We start from the raw sequence: 20,040 nt of genomic DNA, 5'->3' as shown, positions 1-20,040 counted from the left end.
AACGTCATCGATATGGGTTTTCGGAGCCGAGGGCCACTCTTGTACTCTTGATGACTGCAAGACACACAGCGTCACACCTCGCCTGTGCCCGCCAACACCGACACTGGACTGTTGATGACTGGGAACATGGTGCCTGGTCTGACAAGTCTCGTTTCAAATTGTATTGAGTGGATGGACTTTTACGAGTGTGGAGACCATGAATCCATGGGGACTGCTGAAGCTGGTGGACGTTCAGTAATGGTGTGGTGCTTGTGTATTTGGAGCGATATGGGACCACTGATACTTGTAGATATGGCTTAGACATGTGAAACGTATGTAAGCACCCTGTCTGATCACCTGCATCCACTCTTCACATTGTCATTTCCGACGGACTTCGCCAGATCCAGCAGGAAAATACGACACCCAAACGTCCAGAACTGCTGTAGAGTGGTAGGAACAATCTTCTGAGATTAAATACTTCCTCTGGCCACCAGGCGCACCAGACATGGCCATTATTGAGCATATCTGGGATGCCCTGCAACGTGCTGTTCAGAAGACATCACCACGAACTCGTTCTCTTACGGCAGCCCTGCAGGATTCTTGGTGTCAGTTCCCTCTAGCACTATTTCAGACATTGGCCGAGTCCATGCCACGTCGTGTTGTTGCCATTTTGTGTGCTCGCGGAGGCCCTACACGATATTTGGCAGGTGTAGAAGATTCTTTGTGTTTCAGTGTAGTGTTGCGCGGTCAGGGGCGTCGAACCCGGGACTCCAGAAGGCCGAGCTGAAGCTGGGACCCACCGCGCCGTAATTTGTCAAGAGGCCGTGTAAGTGCAAGATCGTCGAGGGGCAGTGCAGAGTGATACAGCGGGAGTCGGTAACATTCGTTTATTCGTCTAATTTACGGTACTCGGTGGGTGATGCGTACCGTCAGCGTGCCGCCACGCGATGATGTCCCGCGACTCCAGCCGGCTCAGCAAACTCCTGGTATGCCGACGCCGCTGCTGCCGACATCAAGGTCGCCCGCCGATGGAAGTCGGCTGCGCTTTCCCGGTCTCCGCCGGCTGGGGCTTTGCTGCTGGCGCCGCTCCGCTGCCCGTGATTCCGGAGACTGCTACAGTCCCTGCACCTCGCCGCCCTCCGGCCCGTTGGCCTGCTCTGTCCAACCACGGGACGAAAGTGGGTCCACTGGCCACCCGTGACCCTTGGGCCACCACTGCTCCGAGCACAGGATCGGACTCGAAACCGCACCCTCCTGGATACTATGCCGCAACTTGCCGCTAGTGGTGAATGCGGATTGGAACACGCGCCACCGTCTATGGTGCTGTAACAGTGGTGCTGCACCTCCCGCAGCGTACACCTGGCCCGGACCCCGGTATGCCACGTTGGAAGCGAACATGGCCTGTAGACTCTAGTGGAACTGAGCCCCTCCTGGACCCGTCGCAATCCGCTGTCACTGCCCTCCTTCAGGCAGACCATGTGATCAGCAAGTTCCAGGTGTCCTGCCCCGGTGTTGTGTCCCCAGAGGTGGAAAATAGCCATAAAAGTATGTAGAAACAAAATACAAATTTATGCTGAATACTTATAACATTGCTGGCAAACTGACCTCCATAAGCGTAGTCCAGTGCAGGTCCGTTCCGACGCTCGGCTGACCTGTCAAACTCTGTTTCAAGCTAGAATTGCCTTCTATTTTTATTGGTTTCTCCCTCGCTTCTGACATAGTGTCAGTGAGAGACAGAAACTATGGCAGGTATAAATTCCCACACGTCAATCACTTACAAATTGCCACTCTTCGCTCTGGTCTAGTGCCCCACCTCATACATTGCAATATCTTACAGCAGCGCTGCAGTTTCCTGCCTCATTGTTGGTCCACTCAAAACAAATCGTGCATGCAATACCGCCGTCTCAGCACCATGCCCGCGAATGTCATGTTTACCTTGCCTGGCCTGCTGGCTTTCGACTGTTACCACACTCTGCAAAGGGTCCAAGATTTCACCGTTTAACGGCGCCTTCATTGAATTTTGATAAAATTTCTTTTCCCTCGGCTAAGACTGGCACTAGCGCAGCAGTAGTCTATAACCGTTAAATCTAATTAAATTAAATCGACGCCAAGCCATTTTTCCGAGAACACACTCATACTCATAGTTCGACAGCGGATCTCAGAGCAAGTTAAAAAAGCTCCAGCCAACCACTGCAGCGAGTATCAGCTCTTTCTTTTTTTTTCCTTTTTTTCAAGCACATTGGGAGCGATCCTCTAGCCAATATTCCCGACGGAACCAGCGGGCCAACTCATGTTAAGAATAACTAATTTGCTACACATTTTTGGAGGAGCTGACATTACTCTACACCAAGAGACTGTGTCTCACACAACAGGCATAATTGGAACACATTCATTCACATATTCGCCCTTGCAGAAATCATTGCAGGACAAGGGGAGGACGGAGACAGATTACTAGTTCTCAGAATGATTAAGTATGCTAGCTCCATTCATATTCCATTTCTAATAACTTTGTAAAATATGACAGAAAACATCTGTGAAACTTATCAATATAATAACAAGGAAAGACACATTGAGGAAAGTAAAAGGATGATAAAACAGAATCTTTCAGCGTTCTTTTCGATTCTCCTGTTGGGTGTCGTATACAGACTTGTACATGCTTGTTACTGTAGCTACCAGTTTACTACTTAGAAATATATTACTATTGCTGTGTTGCTAATCCGTTCTATATCATTCTCTTCACTCGTATGTCAAGGAATGTTCTGTGATGTTGTTATTATTCCCGTATCAGAAACTTGTCAACAGTCTCTATCCTCTTTCCATTTAATTTCATGAACACCAAGTAATCACAGTTTTAATATACTTAAACCTACTTTCCAACTCTGAAGCTTCCCTAAGAAATGCAAGTTGCCAATATCACATGCTCCGTTCAATAAACTGTAGAGCTCTATTCTCCCTTCTCCTGAGAGTCCGATGTGCCAAGTTCCTAATTGAAATCCGAACGGAATGCAGTCAAACATCGCATTATTATTATTATTTCTTTACTTTCTCAGACGTTAAGTCTGGTTAAAAATGTAAAGTGACGCGGACCTTGATCAAGCGTCACTTCCTTTTAACTGTATGGTATGTATTACATTGCATTTAGGAACTTTCGGGTAATTGAACATGTATCAATAATTACAGATTTCTGTAGTTGTACATATAAGTTTGGATGTAGCTGTATTGCATTGAGGTACTGGTGGATATTGTGTGGTATGACTCCTGTAGTTCATATTATAATTGGTATAATGTCAACTTTATCCTGATGCCACATGTTCTTGACTTCCTCTACCAGTTGGATGTATTTTTCAATTTTTTCTCCTGTTTTCTTTTGATATTTGTTGTATTGGGTATGGATATTTCGATTATTTGTGTTAATTTCTTCTTTTCATTGGTGAGTGTGATGTCAGGTTTGTTATGTGGTGTTGTTTTATCTGTTATAATGGTTCTGTTCCAGTATAATTTGAATTCATCATTCTTCAGTACACTTTGTGGTGCTTACTTGTATGTGGGAACGTGTTGTTTTATAAGTTTATGTTGTAAGGCAAGCTGTTGATGTTTTATTTTTGCTACATTGTCATGTCTTCTGGCGTGTTCTGTATTTGCTAGTATTGTACATCCGCTTGTGATGTGATCTACTGTTTCTATTTGTTGTTTGCAAAGTCTGCGTTTATCTGTTGTGGTATTGGGATCTATAATAATATGCTTGCTGTAATATCTGGTGTGTATTGTTTGATCCTGTATTGCAATCATCAATCCTTCCGTCTCACTGTATATATTGCCTTTTCTTAGCCATGTGTTGGATGCATCTTGATCGATGTGTGGCTGTGTTAGATGATACGGGTGCTTGCCATGTAGTGCTTTCTTTCTCCAATTTACTTTCTTCGTATCTGTTGATGTTATGAGATCTAAAGGGTTGTAGAGGTGGTTATGAAATTGCAGTGATGTAGCCGATGTATTTATATGAGTGATTGCTTTGTGTATTTTGCTAGTTTCTGCTCGTTCTAGAAAGAATTTTCTTAAATTGTCTACCTGTCCGTAATGTAGATTTTTTATATCGACAAATCCCCTTCCTCCTTCCTTTCTGCTTAATGTGAATCTTTCTGTTGCTGAATGTATGTGATGTATTCTATATTTGTGGCATTGTGATCGTGTAAGTGTATTGAGTGCTTCTAGGTCTGTGTTACCCCATTTCACTACTCCAAATTATTATTATTATTATTTTAGGAGGAAGTCGTAACTATTAAAATAATTTGGAATACTTTCTCACGGAAGTAGTCAGTGCAGTAATTTCCACAGATATCTAGATTATCATAAAGTTGATGATTTTTCCACTCGTAGGGGCAGTTTCGCACCCCGAGAAGGTGTCTCGAATGCTTTTATGCTAATATACTTTTATGAACAAGACTTGAAGAAAGCAAAGGACGCCTAACACTGAAATCCTGTGGTCGCCACATTTGTAATGCCTAGGTGTCCGAAGTAGGAGTAAAGGACGCTAGCAGCTTCCGCTGAGTGAACAGTTTTCCGTGGCACTGCTGTTTTGGTTTTCCTAACTACATTACGGGCATTGACAGATATTACGTGAGTAGTAGATGTAAGTGACTGCTCAGCGGTATTAGTGTGACAGTGTCAAATATTGCTCCTCCATCTGTTCCAAGCACGAGTACGGTGACGAATCGATCTTCTCGTCATATTTTAAACATAAAGTATTCAGAACGGTGAGGAAATAACTAGATCAAGTAAACTGCGGTGCTTTAGTTGATGTCTCGTGATGGCTGTTTGCGAACGAATGAGGGCACTGAAAATTAAATGGATTCTGGAGTATTTGGTACTGAGAATACCATTTAGAATAGTAGGGGTGCGTTAATATCGGCCACCAGTTGCCTGGGATCTGGCTAGTGGCCTGCTGATGGCACTTCAGTGCGCTGGAGAGAGAACTCGAGTCGGGTTCCAGAGACCGACTGCAGCCAGTTGGAGGCGGTGGCTCCAGCCGTTCGCCGCCCGCGGCCCCTGGAATATCGACCGGCCTCCTCCATCGCTCCACCCCCTCACCACCCTCTGGCGGGGATGCATTACCGGGATAAGTATTTGTCGACGGCTACAGCGGAGAGGACTCGATGAAAGGTGTGTGTAGCCCTTAGGATTGAAAGGCAAACGAGTCTGCAGGGATGTAGCTCTGTGCGAGAATACGTTACTGCATGTATATCGCTACAGGTGTGCAGAACGTCTTGTCTGCAAACAGAATTCAGGTACGCATCGAGTAATAAATTTTCCTGTCGCTTGAAATTGGTTTAAATAAGAATTCCTAAGCTTCCAGTGATTAAATACTTTCTTCTTTGCCAAACTGAGGGCCTTTCCATTATTGTTGAATGTTATTTGACACCTGTGTTAAACGTTCTCACTGCACTTACCACGTTAAATCTTCACATAAAACTCAAGTTTCCGACGAGAGTTACCATTGTCTTTCCCAGGGAAGTAGGTAACTGTAAAATAATTAATGCTATCTCACTGAAGATCTGGTAGTGCCTACTTAGACTGAAATTACGTAAGCGTCAACATGAACTGCTGTTCGTATGTTACTCTCCCTGCACTGTAATCACAAGGATTTGTTACAGAGTATGAATTTCTACTGGGTGAGCTTGGCAAACTGCGCATGTCGCTATGTAGTTGACACGTGACTTAACTACAGCGATGTTTGTTTACTTTTTGAGTAAGACTGAAACTTATATATTACATTTATTTGGCCGTTTTCTACGCAGTTTTTTTAAAACTATTAACAGCAACGGTGAACAACGGTAGGTGTTGCCTGTGCAAATCAAAATTTGTCCGAATAGGAAAAATTATTTTTATGGGCATAATACACACACACACACACACACACACACACACACAGACAGACACACGCGCGCGCGCGCGCGCGCGCGCTCACGCACGCACGCACGCACGCACGGTGACCATTGCAGTGGTGTAATTATAGTTGATTTAGTATTTTAAACATAGCTGCACGACAGCAACGGTTCCACGTAATAAAATTATAAACAGCCGACCAGTTGCGATGGATAAAGAATTCTTTACCTAGGTTTCTTATCAAAGACAAGCACGGTGCATCTGGAGTCACTGAACGTGGTGTCCGTGTGTAGAGTGGCGAAGGCACTCGGTCTATCTCCGTTTGACTGAGGGTAGATTATGATGGACCGGAGGCTCGGCACTAGCTTTTCGGAAACTGCACGATTTGTCGGATGTTCGAGGATTGCTGTGGCGAAACAGAGGTGAAACCAAGTTCAGACGTCGTGGGGTTGCGCGGCCAGCCCTCATTACAGACGTTGGGCGTCGTAGGCTGGGCAGACTGGCAAAACAGAACAGGCGGCGAACTGTCGCGGGACTAACATCTGACTGTAATGTTGGGCAGAATACAGGTGTGCCTCGACACACAGCGTACCGACTTTCAGCCTGCCGATGTGCTAGACAGCGCGAAGCTGATGAACTGAATGCCAAAGCTGGGACATCACAATATGGTGTAGAGCGCTGAAGAGCTTAGGAAATGGGATCAAATTCACTAATCGACACAGCTTGATAACGTCATCCGTACGAGCCAAACAGCATAAATACTGGTATATCTCAAGCAAGCAACCTATATTACTGTATTCGGTTGCCAGCATGTCATTGGTTGGTGCGACAGTCTTGTGAGTTACCGCAAATCTACGTCAAAGCTGTTTCATGATGTGCTGCCTAATATTCGTGTGTTGCCTACAGCTACGACAGCCCAGACGGTCTGATGAACTACACTGCTGTGGAATGCCACTGCCCCCTGCTTATCTACCAGAGATGTGAAGACCCGAGCGTCCTTCACCATATCCATAGCGGAGGTCAGTCGAGGGTGAGATGCTAGCTGCAGGCCATACACAGTGTCCAGAAGAGGAGCATTCGTGCTGACTCCCTGGCTGTAGCTTGGCCACCTGGCTGTAGCTTGGAGACGAGGGCATACTTCTGCATGGCTATCACCATCCCATGCGGAGTTGCTGGCCGCTCATTTGGAGTCAACTTTGATGTATTTCAGAGTACCTGACTTCAGTTGCGTGTCAGCCGTCGGCATGAAGGTTGGTTGGGCAACACCTGCAGACCTACGGGTTGGCAACCTGCACAGCGATGCACCTGCTAAAGGAGACGTTCCTGACCTCTCACGTGCAACGTAGGCACCGCTGGGCTGGAAGAGTCAGCTACTTCCAATAACATACGCTGTTATGCCCCTTAGGTCAATGTCAATGTTGCATTGTTTGAATCCTGAAAGTAAATGCATTTACAGCCAGCACTGTACCAATGATGCCCTCAGGCATTTCAACGGACCACACTCTTCCAATAAGCATGGCACCCTGTTGGTAACAGCTGCTTCCAGAGTTCACAGCATGTCTGAACATAGATGCAGGTGATAGACTAGCCTGCAGATCGCGATGTGTAACATGCAATGTCCTCAATATGTTGCCTGTGTCAGTAGTCGTCACGTTAGAATACAGTGATCTCCGACACAATGCACACACAACTAATCGTACGACTAGAGTAAACAAACCACTACCAGAATTTCCAGTAGCGGCATCCAAAGTAAAATTAACCCTGCAGCCACGAAATCATATACGTCCATTCAAAATTACAGCTTGGGCTGTTCCATTTCCTCCAAGTTTATTTTCGAGGCTAATAATATGTTTGTAAGGAGGCATGCGGTGGCGGCGTTGACGATACACACGTCGACGAGGCATAGTGCTTCAATGCTGTTGCAGATAGAGCTCACAGCGGAATGGTTTTCTCTAGCCATTGTTCGTTGTGAAAACGCTTCGCTTCCTGGACTTGAATCTTTCGCCGATCGAGATGTCATCGCCTACAAGACCTGGCATTGTGGAATAGATTCTAAGACCCAGAGTAGGCCTAGTTATGTATATAGTAATATGTCATTTACTTTGTATACACGTTCTTGTAGAAAAGTTAGTAATGACGAAAAAATTCATTTATGGATGAAAGGACTTGTTGTACTTGCAGAAAATGTAACTGTAACTGGAGATATTACTTTGTACTATAATTATTAATAAAGTGTGCTCCTTGACCTCTGTCAAGGGTGATCCATGACCTCTGTAACCGCTAGTCGTACATCGCGAACCGGGGGCTCAAGGATGCAACAGTTTGAAAAAATTATAAAACATAGTGCCGCACTGCCCGCTGAGCGCCTAGCGAGTCGGTGATGCAACCCGTCCGACTTGGTTCGGCGCCACGTGATAAGGCCCGGACCCACCAGCGGTTTGTAGACAGGCATGCGGTGGCGGCGTTGACGATACATAGTGCTTCAATGCTGTTGCAGATAGAGCTCATAGTGGAATGGTTCTGCTGGCGTGCACTGCCCACTTATATAGAGAACGGCTGACCTTGGTTACATAACGCGACTGATAGAATCGCACCAGCCGGAGTGGTTATCCCGAACGCGCGCGGTAGTCACTTAGCAGCGCGCTCCGCTGGTGCGTCCGGGCCTTATCACGTGGCGCCGAGCCACGTCGGACGGGTTGCATCACCGATTCGCTAGGCGCTCAGCGGGCAGTGCGGCACTGTTTTATAATTTTTTCAAACTGTTGTATCCTTGAGCCCCCGGTTCGCGATGTACGACTAGCGGTTACAGAGGTCAAGGATCACCCTTGACATAGGTCAAGGAGCACACTTTATTAATAATTATAGTACAAAGTAATATCTCCAGTTACAGTTACATTTTCAGCAAGTACACCAAGTCCTTTCATCCATAAATGAATTTTTTTCGTCATTACTAACTTTTCTACAAGAACGTGTATACAAAGTAAATGACATATTACTATATACATAACTAGGCCTACTCTGGGTCTTAGAATCTATTCCACAATGCCAGGTCTTGTAGGCGATGACATCTCGATCGGCGAAAGATTCAAGTCCAGGAAGCGAAGCGTTTTCACAACGAACAATGGCTAGAGAAAACCATTCCGCTGTGAGCTCTATCTGCAACAGCATTGAAGCACTATGCCTCGTCGACGTGTGTATCGTCATCGCCGCCACCGCATGCCTCCTTACAAACATATTATTAGCCTCGAAAATAAACTTGGAGGAAATGGAACAGCCCAAGCTGTAATTTTGAATGGACGTATATGATTTCGTGGCTGCAGGGTTAATTTTACTTTGGATGTCGCTACTGGAAATTCTGGTAGTGGTTTGTTTACTCTCGTCGTACGATTAGTTGTGTGTGCATTGTGTCGGAGATCACTGTATTCTAACGTGTGAAAACTTTTGTTGTTCGTATACTGACTGTTTACGTAACCAGGTTAGGTGAAGTATGTGGTGTTTCAAGATGCATAGTATCCAAGATCTCAACCGACTACATGGGAAACGAAGAAAGTATCATCTGATAAGTCATGACGCACAGAAAAGTATGTCATTGCTGAAGTGAATGTCACACTGGCGAATCCTGTCAATAAAAAAGCAAAACGTTGGGAGCTCCACAAGCAGGAAACTGCCGAACGATCTGGAATTCCGAAACCACTCATCAGTGATGTAAATTCCCAAGCAAAACGCAGTCCCGATGCAATATCACCTTGTCAATGGAGTAATGGAAGGAAGTCGTTTGGTGAAATCAGTCTAGATTCATACTCTTCCCAACTTCTGGTCAAGTCTGCATTGCAAGAAGAAAACTCGCTGATGTTTGGTGATCATTTTGACAGCCATAATCGTGGTATTTTATGGGACCTGTGGTTACTCATCACGGTGACATTACTGACAACGACTGTCTGACCACTCTGACTTATTGAGTCAAAGTCATGATACAATGTTTGTTCGTCATTGGTGACGATATATTGCAAGACGACAGAGCCCCTGCTCTCCAAGTTCGCATCGTCCAGGACTGTTTGGTGGGTGGGGGGAGGGAGTGGGGGGGGGGGGGGCACGAGGATGAACTGTCACATCTCCTCAGGCCACCACGGTCACCAGATCTCAAAATTATTGAGCCTTTGTGGTCTGCTCTCGAGAGAAGAATGAGCAATCGTTGCCCACGCCCATCATCACTACCTGACCTTCCCCCTGTTTAGAACTAAAAATATTATGGATTCCCTAGAAAACCACGCAGGACGTTTTGTCCATTTCTAGACAGCTGAAACCTGTTTTGAATTCCAGCGGTTTCTCTAAAACGTATTAGGCATAGAACTGTGTTGCGTTTTTAGTGTTTCAAATTTCTGTCCATCTCCTGTACCTGCACCTATATCCTGAAACGTACACGAATGTGGAATTAAAGATTTGTTAATCCATGTGGAAAAGAATAATATCATTAAGATGTTGTCCTGAAATATAAACTGATTGAACCACTATTAAAATAGGGTTTTTGTCTGGGAGGAACATGACATGGCTACATTTCAAGAGATGGTAGGGATCAGCACGTGGTATTAGCAAGGAATCGATATTAATATTGATGTCAAACTGTCACAGTTACGACAGGATTGATGCAATGAGTTAGAGACTTTATCAAGGCTTCGACGATTTAATAGTAGCAACGAGCATAGTGAACACATTGGAGACTATTTTAGTTGACACCTGTATGAAGAATGTGACTTCTTAAGTCTTCAGGCCGCCCATACAGCCTAGGGTGGCGAAACACGGCCCGCAGTGAGTGGAATTGGCTAAAATGGCACTGAGCACTATGGGACTTTACATCTGAGGTCATCGGTCCCCTAGAACTTAGAACTACTTAAACCTAACACACATCCATGTCCGAGGCAGGATTCGAACCTGCGACCGTAGCGGTCGCGCGGTTCCAGAGTGATGCGCCTAGAACCGCTCGGCTACAACGGCCGGCCTGTGTGGAACTAACATACTTTAGTCTGTCACTGAGGCTGTCACTGTCTCGTTAAGATATTACAGAGCAATTACAATGAAACGTTTCCTGAATCAAAAAAATGTCTCTGAGCACTATGGGACTTAACTTCTGAGGTCATCAGTCCCCTAGAACTTACAACTACTTGAACCTAATTAACCTAAGGACATCACACACATCCATGCCCGAGTCAGGATTCGAACCTACAACCGCAGCGGTCACGCGGTTCCAGACTGTAGCGCCTAGAACCGCTCGTCCACTCTGGCCCGCTTCCCGAAATATTAGCCATTTGTCTCATTCAGAACTGACCGTCAGATGGCATTTGAACTTAGAAATATTTGTTTTCACAGGTTCTACTAAATTTATTCTAATTTTATTTCTGAGAAATTTTTTTGCTTTTATACGTTTCCAGCTGTCTTTTGTATGATAACTTGGCAATATCATGTAATATGGCGCTGCTGCTTGGTGGTATCCCTAAACACTACGTAGTCCGTTTGACTAACTCTCGGCAATGAGCCGTCTGCTGTCGACACATGTAATTGGTTTCCTTCGTTATGACGAATAACGCTCATCAGATTGCCAAATTTCTTTTGTAATACTTTTTCATATCGCACGATGGTAACTATTTATTGCCAACTGGGCAAAAAACTTCTGTATTAAGCAAAACACATTATTCAAATTCAGAGGAGGCTCTCCTACCCGCCAGGGCAGCCGGGAGGTGACAGTTCCGCTTCGAGCGTCGAGCGGGAAGGTTCTTGTTTATTTCATTTGCCGCAGCGTCGCTTTTTTGGAGTTTTCCTCGTTAGTGTTGTTCTGTCTGCTGAGTGAGTCGTAGCGCCACCGCTCCACCATTACTGTCTGTTTGTGTTCGTCTACTTGCTGTTGCGTCGACCGCGCCGCTATGGCTACCATGGTTTCTACGTGTGTTCCATGAAAAGGTACTGTGAACTTTGCTTTCCACAAAACAACGCGACACCTACAGCCCAGGTATCTAGAAATCTAAGATTGGCTTGTCGATACAATTCATGCGAACTCTGATCAGGTCCATGCCGCTTATTTTGATGCAGACGAGTACGTGTTTTACGTGTAATTTATGGATCCCCTTCACGTTGAATGATTACTGTCGCGACATGGTTCTAAACTCCCGTTCATGCATCGCGGTAATTCCGATTGTATGGTGTCCCCCGCAGATGCTGAAATCGAATATATCAATGTTCGAGAGTTCAACCTCCCGCCGGAAGCTGATGATAACTTTCTGAAGGACACATTGTCTCCATATGGTAACATGAAAACGTCCGTCCTGAACGCTGGTCTTCTCGACACAGATTGCAGTGTTATGGTGGAATTCGTTCCGTGGAAATGCATGTCAAACGCAATATTCCATCACATTTACAAGTGTGTGGTTACCGCGTCCGTGTCATACGTACTGGTCAAGAGGGAACCTGCTTTCTATGTACTGAAAGTGGACACGTTCTGTGGAAACGTCCGCGGAGGGCTTTTGCGTTAAGGCAGCGTCGCAAATTGACGATTGCTGATCTTGTTCCCTCCGCCGTCGGGCCTACTTCTGATTCAGATCATAATGAACAAAGAGTCATTTCTGATAATCGTGTTAATGAATTTCCGCCTTTACCTATGTGACAGGTTCAGAAACCTATTGGCCCTAGCTTAGAATCTATAACGGCGACCAACAAGCGATGTCGCACGCAGGATGATGATGGTGGGGATTTGGCTCTGCCTTCTGCTCCAACCTCCTCCTCATCGATTGTCCCTCCTGCTCCACGCGATGCTACGGTACCTCCCGTCCGTGGTGCGGTGAGTAGAGAAGTGGCTCGTTCTGAGCTGCCTGTGCGTGCAGAGGGAGCGGAGTCCCACCCGTTGTCTTTGTGTCCTTCGTTACAGCCTGAGACTTTGCAATGCCCTCCTGCTCCTTCGACTTCAGCCGCCGACGGTTTCCTGCATTTTCCGACTACAGCAACTCCCGAGGAGAATAAAATTAGCTACGAAGTATCTCCTGTTGAATTGGCAGCTAGACAGATGGGTAGAAAGCTGTGCCTATGACCCCCCCTACACCTCCCGGTTCTGGTCCTCAAATGTCTGATTCCTCTCAAGATTCCGCAGTGGACCATGACTCTCAGATGTCTACCTCGTTCTACTCGGAGGTTCCGTACATTCCTGTCCAGCTGTGATCAATGACACCAAGCCTAAATGTTGCTTTCCTTAAACGTTAATCATGTACAATCAGATTTTAGATTGGCTTTGCTGCGTCAGTTCATTTATTATTCATGTGCGGTCATAGTCTTCTTACAGGAGGTCCTATTTTGTAATTTCTCCTTAACTGGTTTTCGTATGATCTAAAATGTAGCACCCGAATATTCTACGGGGACCGCCTTATTCTTACGTGAAGGCATTCCTACTGCTGACGTGGAAGTGTTGGATACTGGCAGGGGCATATGTTATCAACTTCTTAATCTTATCTTGGTTCTTTTACATGCCTCTTCTGGCACTGATCGTGCAGTGGACAGTTCGCGTTTTTACACTCCTGGAAATGGAAAAAAGAACACATTGACACCGGTGTGTCAGACCCACCATACTTGCTCCGGACACTGCGAGAGGGCTGTACAAGCAATGATCACACGCACGGCACAGCGGACACACCAGGAACCGCGGTGTTGGCCGTCGAATGGCGCCAGCTGCGCAGCATTTGTGCACCGCCGCCGTCAGTGTCAACCAGTTTGCCGTGGCATACGGAGCTCCATCGCAGTCTTTACCACTGGTAGCATGCCGCGACAGCGTGGACGTGAACCGTATGTGCAGTTGACGGACTTTGAGCGAGGGCGTATGGTGGGCATGCGGGAGGCCGGGTGGACGTACCGCCGAATTGCTCAACACGTGGGGCGTGAGGTCTCCACAGTACATCGATGTTGTCGCCAGTCGTCGGCGGAAGGTGCACGTGCCCGTCGACCTGGGACCGGACCGCAGCGACGCACGGATGCACGCCAAGACCGTAGGATCCTATGCAGTGCCGTAGGGGACCGCACCGCCACTTCCCAGCAAATTAGGGACACTGTTGCTCCTGGGGTATCGGCGAGGACCATTCGCAACCGTCTCCATGAAGCTGGTCTACGGTCCCGCACACCGTTAGGCCGTCTTCCGCTCACGCCCCAGCTTCGTGCAGCCCGCCTCCAGTGGTGTCGCGACAGGCGTGAATGGAGGGACGAATGGAGACGTGTCGTCTTCAGCGATGAGAGTCGCTTCTGCCTTGGTGCCAATGATGGTCGTATGCGTGTTTGGCGCCGTGCAGGTGAGCGCCACAATCAGGACTGCATACGACCGAGGCACACAGGGCCAACACCCGGCATCATGGTGTGCGGAGCGATCTCCTACACTGGCCGTACACCACTGGTGATCGTCGAGGGGACACTGAATAGTGCACGGTACATCCAAACCGTCATCGAACCCATCGTTCTACCATTCCTAGACCGGCAAGGGAACTTGCTGTTCCAACAGGACAATGCACGTCCGCATGTATCCCGTGCCACCCAACGTGCTCTAGAAGGTGTAAGTCAACTACCCTGGCCAGCAAGATCTCCGGATCTGTCCCCCATTGAGCATGTTTGGGACTGGATGAAGCGTCGTCTTACGCGGTCTGCACGTTCAGCACGAACGCTGGTCCAACTGAGGCGCCAGGTGGAAATGGCATGGCAAGCCGTTCCAGAGGACTACATCCAGCATCTCTACGATCGTCTCCATGGGAGAATAGCAGCCTGCATTGCTGCGAAAGGTGGATATACACTGTACTAGTGCCGACATTGTGCATGCTCTGTTGCCTGTGTCTATGTGCCTGTGGTTCTGTCAGTGTGATCATGTGATGTATCTGACCCCAGGAATGTGTCAATAAAGTTTCCCCTTCCTGGGACAATGAATTCACGGTGTTCTTATTTCAATTTCCAGGAGTGTATATAGAGGATATTGTTTATCTGTTGCGTAAGAATCTCTCGGGTATTCTGTTGGGTGGTGATTTTAGCTGTGTAATGCGTCCTGCGGATCAATCTCCAAATTTTAATTTCTCTAGTGATTTACATGAATTCGTCCGCTCCTTACGCCTAAAAGACGTGTGGATGTGTAAACACCCGACGTTAATTAAATTTACCCACTTTACTGCGACCTCTACCAGCAGGATACACAGGTTTTACTTATCAGACTGCCCGAACGATGGTACTCTTATTGTTGAAGTCATCCAGCTTCCTTTACGGATCACTGTGCTGTGGCCACAACTCTTAGTCTTGAACGGCAACCAATCAAATTGTTTCACCCTCCGTGGATGTTAAACGTCGCTCACCTAGCTGACCGCTCGTGTGAGAGCGTACACAACGGTCCACTGCGAAATACTCTTCCACCCTTGACTGGTGGGCACAGCTAGCAAAACGGAGGCTCAGGCAAACATTGATTATTTTCTGTGCAGCCAAAGCAAGAGACTTTCGGAGAACTTATGTATATTACTATTACATCCTCTTCGAACTTCATGCTGCTTCAGATCACGCCCTTCTGCGAATTGCGGATCTTAGATGTGTAAACGCAAAATTGTTGACCTTGAAGAGAATACTAATGGAAGGTTTGAAAATCCGATCGAAGCCGTGTTCATTGGTGACGGAAGAACTGACTTCCTTACGTCATTTGCTTCGCCGCCGCGCTTGTATTCATTCTCTCACGACAAATGATGGACGGACCGTAATGGCGCAAGCTGATGTAGTGCATATCTTACACTAGTACTATGTAGAAATCTATGCCTTAGATGAGTCCAATGAAACCTTTTACGACCCACTTGTCAGAATTTTGGATACGACAATTACATCTGAACACAATGCAACGCTCTTATCTGCCTTTCAAACTGAGGAAGTTTACAAAATTATTGTGGGATCGCCTTGTCAAAAGTCCCTGGGTCTAGATGGACTTCCCCAGGAATTTTACGTGAGCTTTTTGCCGTTGTTGGGTGCTACCTTTACCTCCATTTTGAATGAAGTGTTACAGGGTAGAATCGTGTCGAACTCTTTCGACCTGGCAAAAGTTGTTTTAATCCCGAAAAGCACTGGACCGGCTGCTCCTGATAGCTTTCGCCCACTTACTTTGTTAAACTCTGAATGTAAGACTGTGGCGAGGGCAGTTAACAGTAGGATGTCGTCACTGATGGAGACGATTGTTGCAAAACATCAAAGCTGCGTATCTGGTCGTACAATTCTTTCGCCTACAGTCGAGGGTCGTGACATGGTTTCCGTTGCTGCAGTAATGTCCGTTCCTTGTACCCTTGCTTTCCTAGATTTCGATAAGGCATTTGATCGTGTTAATCACGAATTTTTGCTTCGGATTCTGGAGGCAGTTGGTTTCACTGTTGACACACGGCGAGGTCTCAAATCTGTTTACGGGTATTTCGGCTTTGGTGGTTGTTAATGGCCAACTGACGCCCCCAATAAATACCCGTAGGGGAGTGCCATAGGGAAGCCCGCTGTCCATGACTTCGTTTGCGTTTTATTTCTGGAGCTTCTGCTTCGGATGCTAGAATCCCAGGTGACAGGTTGGACGCCTTCCGGTAGGACTATAGCTGTTGGTGCATACGCGGATGACGTAATGGTTCTACTTCGCCATCCTGCTGAAATACCTCGACTGAAGGCTGTAATCGACCATTGATTGGAGGTGGAAAACTTAATGAAGGTAAATGCCAGCTTCTTCCCTTGCGAGGTTTTCATGACGCGGTTGTTTCATGGACTACTGCGGAGCATCAGCATACGTCTCTCGATATCATCATTGATAGTTGTCCACTCGAAAAGGCGACTCTCAACTGGAAGTCAGTTATGGAAAAATTTCATAGAACGATACTAGAGCATGAAAGGCGTTCTCTTACTATACTCCATACATACGTATAACGTTAAATTTATTATGTGGCACAAGTTTATCCGCTTCCCTCAATGACGGCGAAGAAACTACAATTGTCTGGTCGTTTCTTATGGAAGAGACGTATACTTCACTTGCGGTTTTAAGTGGTAACGAAGCTTCTTTCCTTTGGGGGGTTGGGCCTGACAGATATACGGAGGGAAACGCAGATGCTATACGTGCGGCGTAATGGTTTGACGATGACTCAAGAAACTCAACCATGCACGTCTCATTTATTTCTCTGTGTCTGTCCTGCTAATTTTTAACCTCCTGTTGATGTTGGTCGCATAAATTATAAGTTAAAACGAGTTCGTGACTTTTGTCTTGTGGTGAGCTGTTTAGAGGCTGACATCTTATGGAGACTTGTCCTCCACATGATATTCCTAAAGAATCAATGGGAAGCAGTCCCTTGCCCGAACGCCATTGAAAGAGAATCGCCGCACACAACCTGGACGGCAATTTGGTTCAATATCAGTCTTCCGACTTTGCCGATGCGCGTAGCGTCCTCGTGGTATAAAGTAGTAACTAACTTGAATCCAACGAACGAGCGTCTTTTCCATATTGGGCTTAGTGACACGGATCTATGTAGTCGTTGTAGGGCTCCCAATACGATACGACTTCGCTTTAGTTGTGGGGGTCATATGGCTAGCTGGTCTTGGACCAGGACACAACTGGCCTTCCTTACTCGATCTTCTGAGACTACGTACACTACTGACATCACATTGCGCCCAGATTCTTCTATCTTTGCACAGTCGAAAACCGATACCGTATTGTGGTTTCTGGGACACTTAGTTCATTATGTTGTAGAATACGAGGGGGAAGATCACATGAACTTCATGAATTACGTGATCACTGCCTATTGGACATGCTTGCGAATGCTTCGATATCGCCAACATGTTGAATCTCGTTTTCCGTTGGCAAGGTTAATGCACAATAAAAGAAAAAAAGAGCGCTAATACGCTGCTTCCTGGACGTGGGTTGGCACGTTGGCCCCTGGACGAACCCACTGGGTGGATTAACGGCGAGGGCCGGTTTGCTGGCCAGCGTGGATGTGAGTTTTAGGTGGTTTTCCACATCCCTCTAGGTGAATGCCGGGCTGGTCACCACGTTCTGCCTCAGTTACACGACTCACAGACATTTGCAGATATTCGCCCTGTTTCATGGCTTGCATTAGAACTAAACAGCTGGGGTACACGACTTACATCCTGGGGGGTTCGGGGTGGTGGCAAGAAGGCAATCTGGCCACCCTCTGCCACTAACACTGCCATATCCACAATAACAAGGCCGACCTCGCGTGTCGCGGGACAAGACCCAAAGAAAGAAAGAAAGACAGAAAGAGATGGCTCTGCTGTGGGCAATCTCAGGCAACCATAAAATATTTGATAGCAATCACCATAACAATAATTAACAATATTAATAATTAGTTTTATTAATAACAGTAATAATTTGTAAGTTATGATTGTACATGTTTCGTATAAATTGAAAGAGGTAACAGAGGATTCGAAATGCTTTGGAGTGGGAACTTATGGCAATGCAATGTAATCCTGAGGCATGGAAAGTTTTGGAATGTGAGGAACAATAAGGACAATGGATGCACACACACCTTTATTGAAGTGAGAGCAATATAATGTTTACTGCAAAATGTTGTACGTTAGAGACTACCACCACAGTCTATAGAAGCATAGCACTTCCATAGAAATCTGTTACAGTATATCAAGTATCTCAGGAACTACACGAACATCATTAGACGTTACAAATATCTTTACGAGAGGTGTTTCCTCTTTGGGCGCTAGTGTCACGTACATGAAGAGTATAGCATGCTCCCAGGAAATACAAAATTAATGGGCACTAGACATAAGGAGCTGTGAGTAAAGTGGTCATGCAAATGAACCCCCCCCCCTCTTGCGGTTCAACGCTTGGAATACCTAGCGTACTTCCACAGAAAGGTGTGCAGTTGTACTGTCTAGTTGCATGCAACCGTACTTACACATAAATCACAGATTATCGTCCCAGAGTTTATAGCTCGTGTATGTAGATTGCCCTTGTACTTCACTAACACATGATTACTTCCAAGACAATATGGTCCCAGTCCATACCTGTATGATACTGCACAAGCAGTAAAACTCCTGATGCAATTTACTTTCCTCTCTGTATTGGTCATATACAGCATTTAAAGTAAATTGACTTGAACGTTTCATGACACACTTCTTCAACAGATTTACAAAACATAGGCCGTCTGTCGCTAGATATTGTCAGTAAGAGCATTTACGTCGAATTTTAAGCAGAAGCTCTTACAAAAATAACGCTCACTCATAATCCTGTCGATGAAAAAATGATACATCTATTTCGTAGAAAACTTCTAAACTTGCGTGTCCATTTTCTATAATTGTCGTTTTCCATATAGTAAAGCGCTATTATCACTTTTAGTTACATATTTTTCGTGGTAGTGAACGAAATCGGGATACTGTGTAGGCTGCCGCTAATGAAACGTGTCTGTTGCGCAGGCATGTTGGCTACAGCATTAATGTCCTCGTTTGATGATGCGTGAGTAATGTACTTACGTTCTGATTAGTGGGCACTACATAGCGGTGGCCACAAATGCTGATACGGAAAGCCGGCAGCGGTGACCAGAAAGTGCGCCTAATCCTGTTTATTGCCTCCAACGTTGCGTGCATCAGACTCGGCAACCTGCTTTAGCAGAGATTTGTTACTGGTTTAAAGAGGTCTTAGTGCTTTTGCTCTGTCACAACCACTGTGTCTAATTATTATTCTTCATTAGACTGTTTTTCCCACAAGGATAGAATGTTTTACTTTCATATTATTTCGTTTTGTGCAATTTCTTAAGACAAAAAAGAAAAATATTTATTACGTATCAAAGATGTTGTTCAGTTAAGTACTTTATAGCACGTGAAAAGTTAAAACTGCACGCTGGATTCAGATCCCTGCTTTTGGCATGCAGTGCGATACAAATATCTAGCCAAAGATGACATGCGAGATGGGATAGCGCAAGAGAAGGGAGCTTCATAAGATATGGAAGTGTACAAGTACCAGTAGGTCTCAATTTGTGAACGTACCTGTTTAGTTCAGCATTTTAAGGAGATGAAAAGAGCACTGTGCGAAAACTGGAAGAGAGGAGAATCGCCGTGTTTTAGAGATGGTGTGATAGAAGAACGCTAACAATTAAGAGGCGATAAGAATGAGAATGTTCTGTATTGAGTCAATGAAAAATTATACGCAAA

The sequence above is a fragment of the Schistocerca piceifrons genome, chromosome 3, assembly GCF_021461385.2.
Source record: "Schistocerca piceifrons isolate TAMUIC-IGC-003096 chromosome 3, iqSchPice1.1, whole genome shotgun sequence".
NCBI classification, from domain to species: Eukaryota; Metazoa; Arthropoda; class Insecta; order Orthoptera; family Acrididae; genus Schistocerca; species Schistocerca piceifrons.
This window is presented reverse-complemented; position numbering follows the sequence as displayed.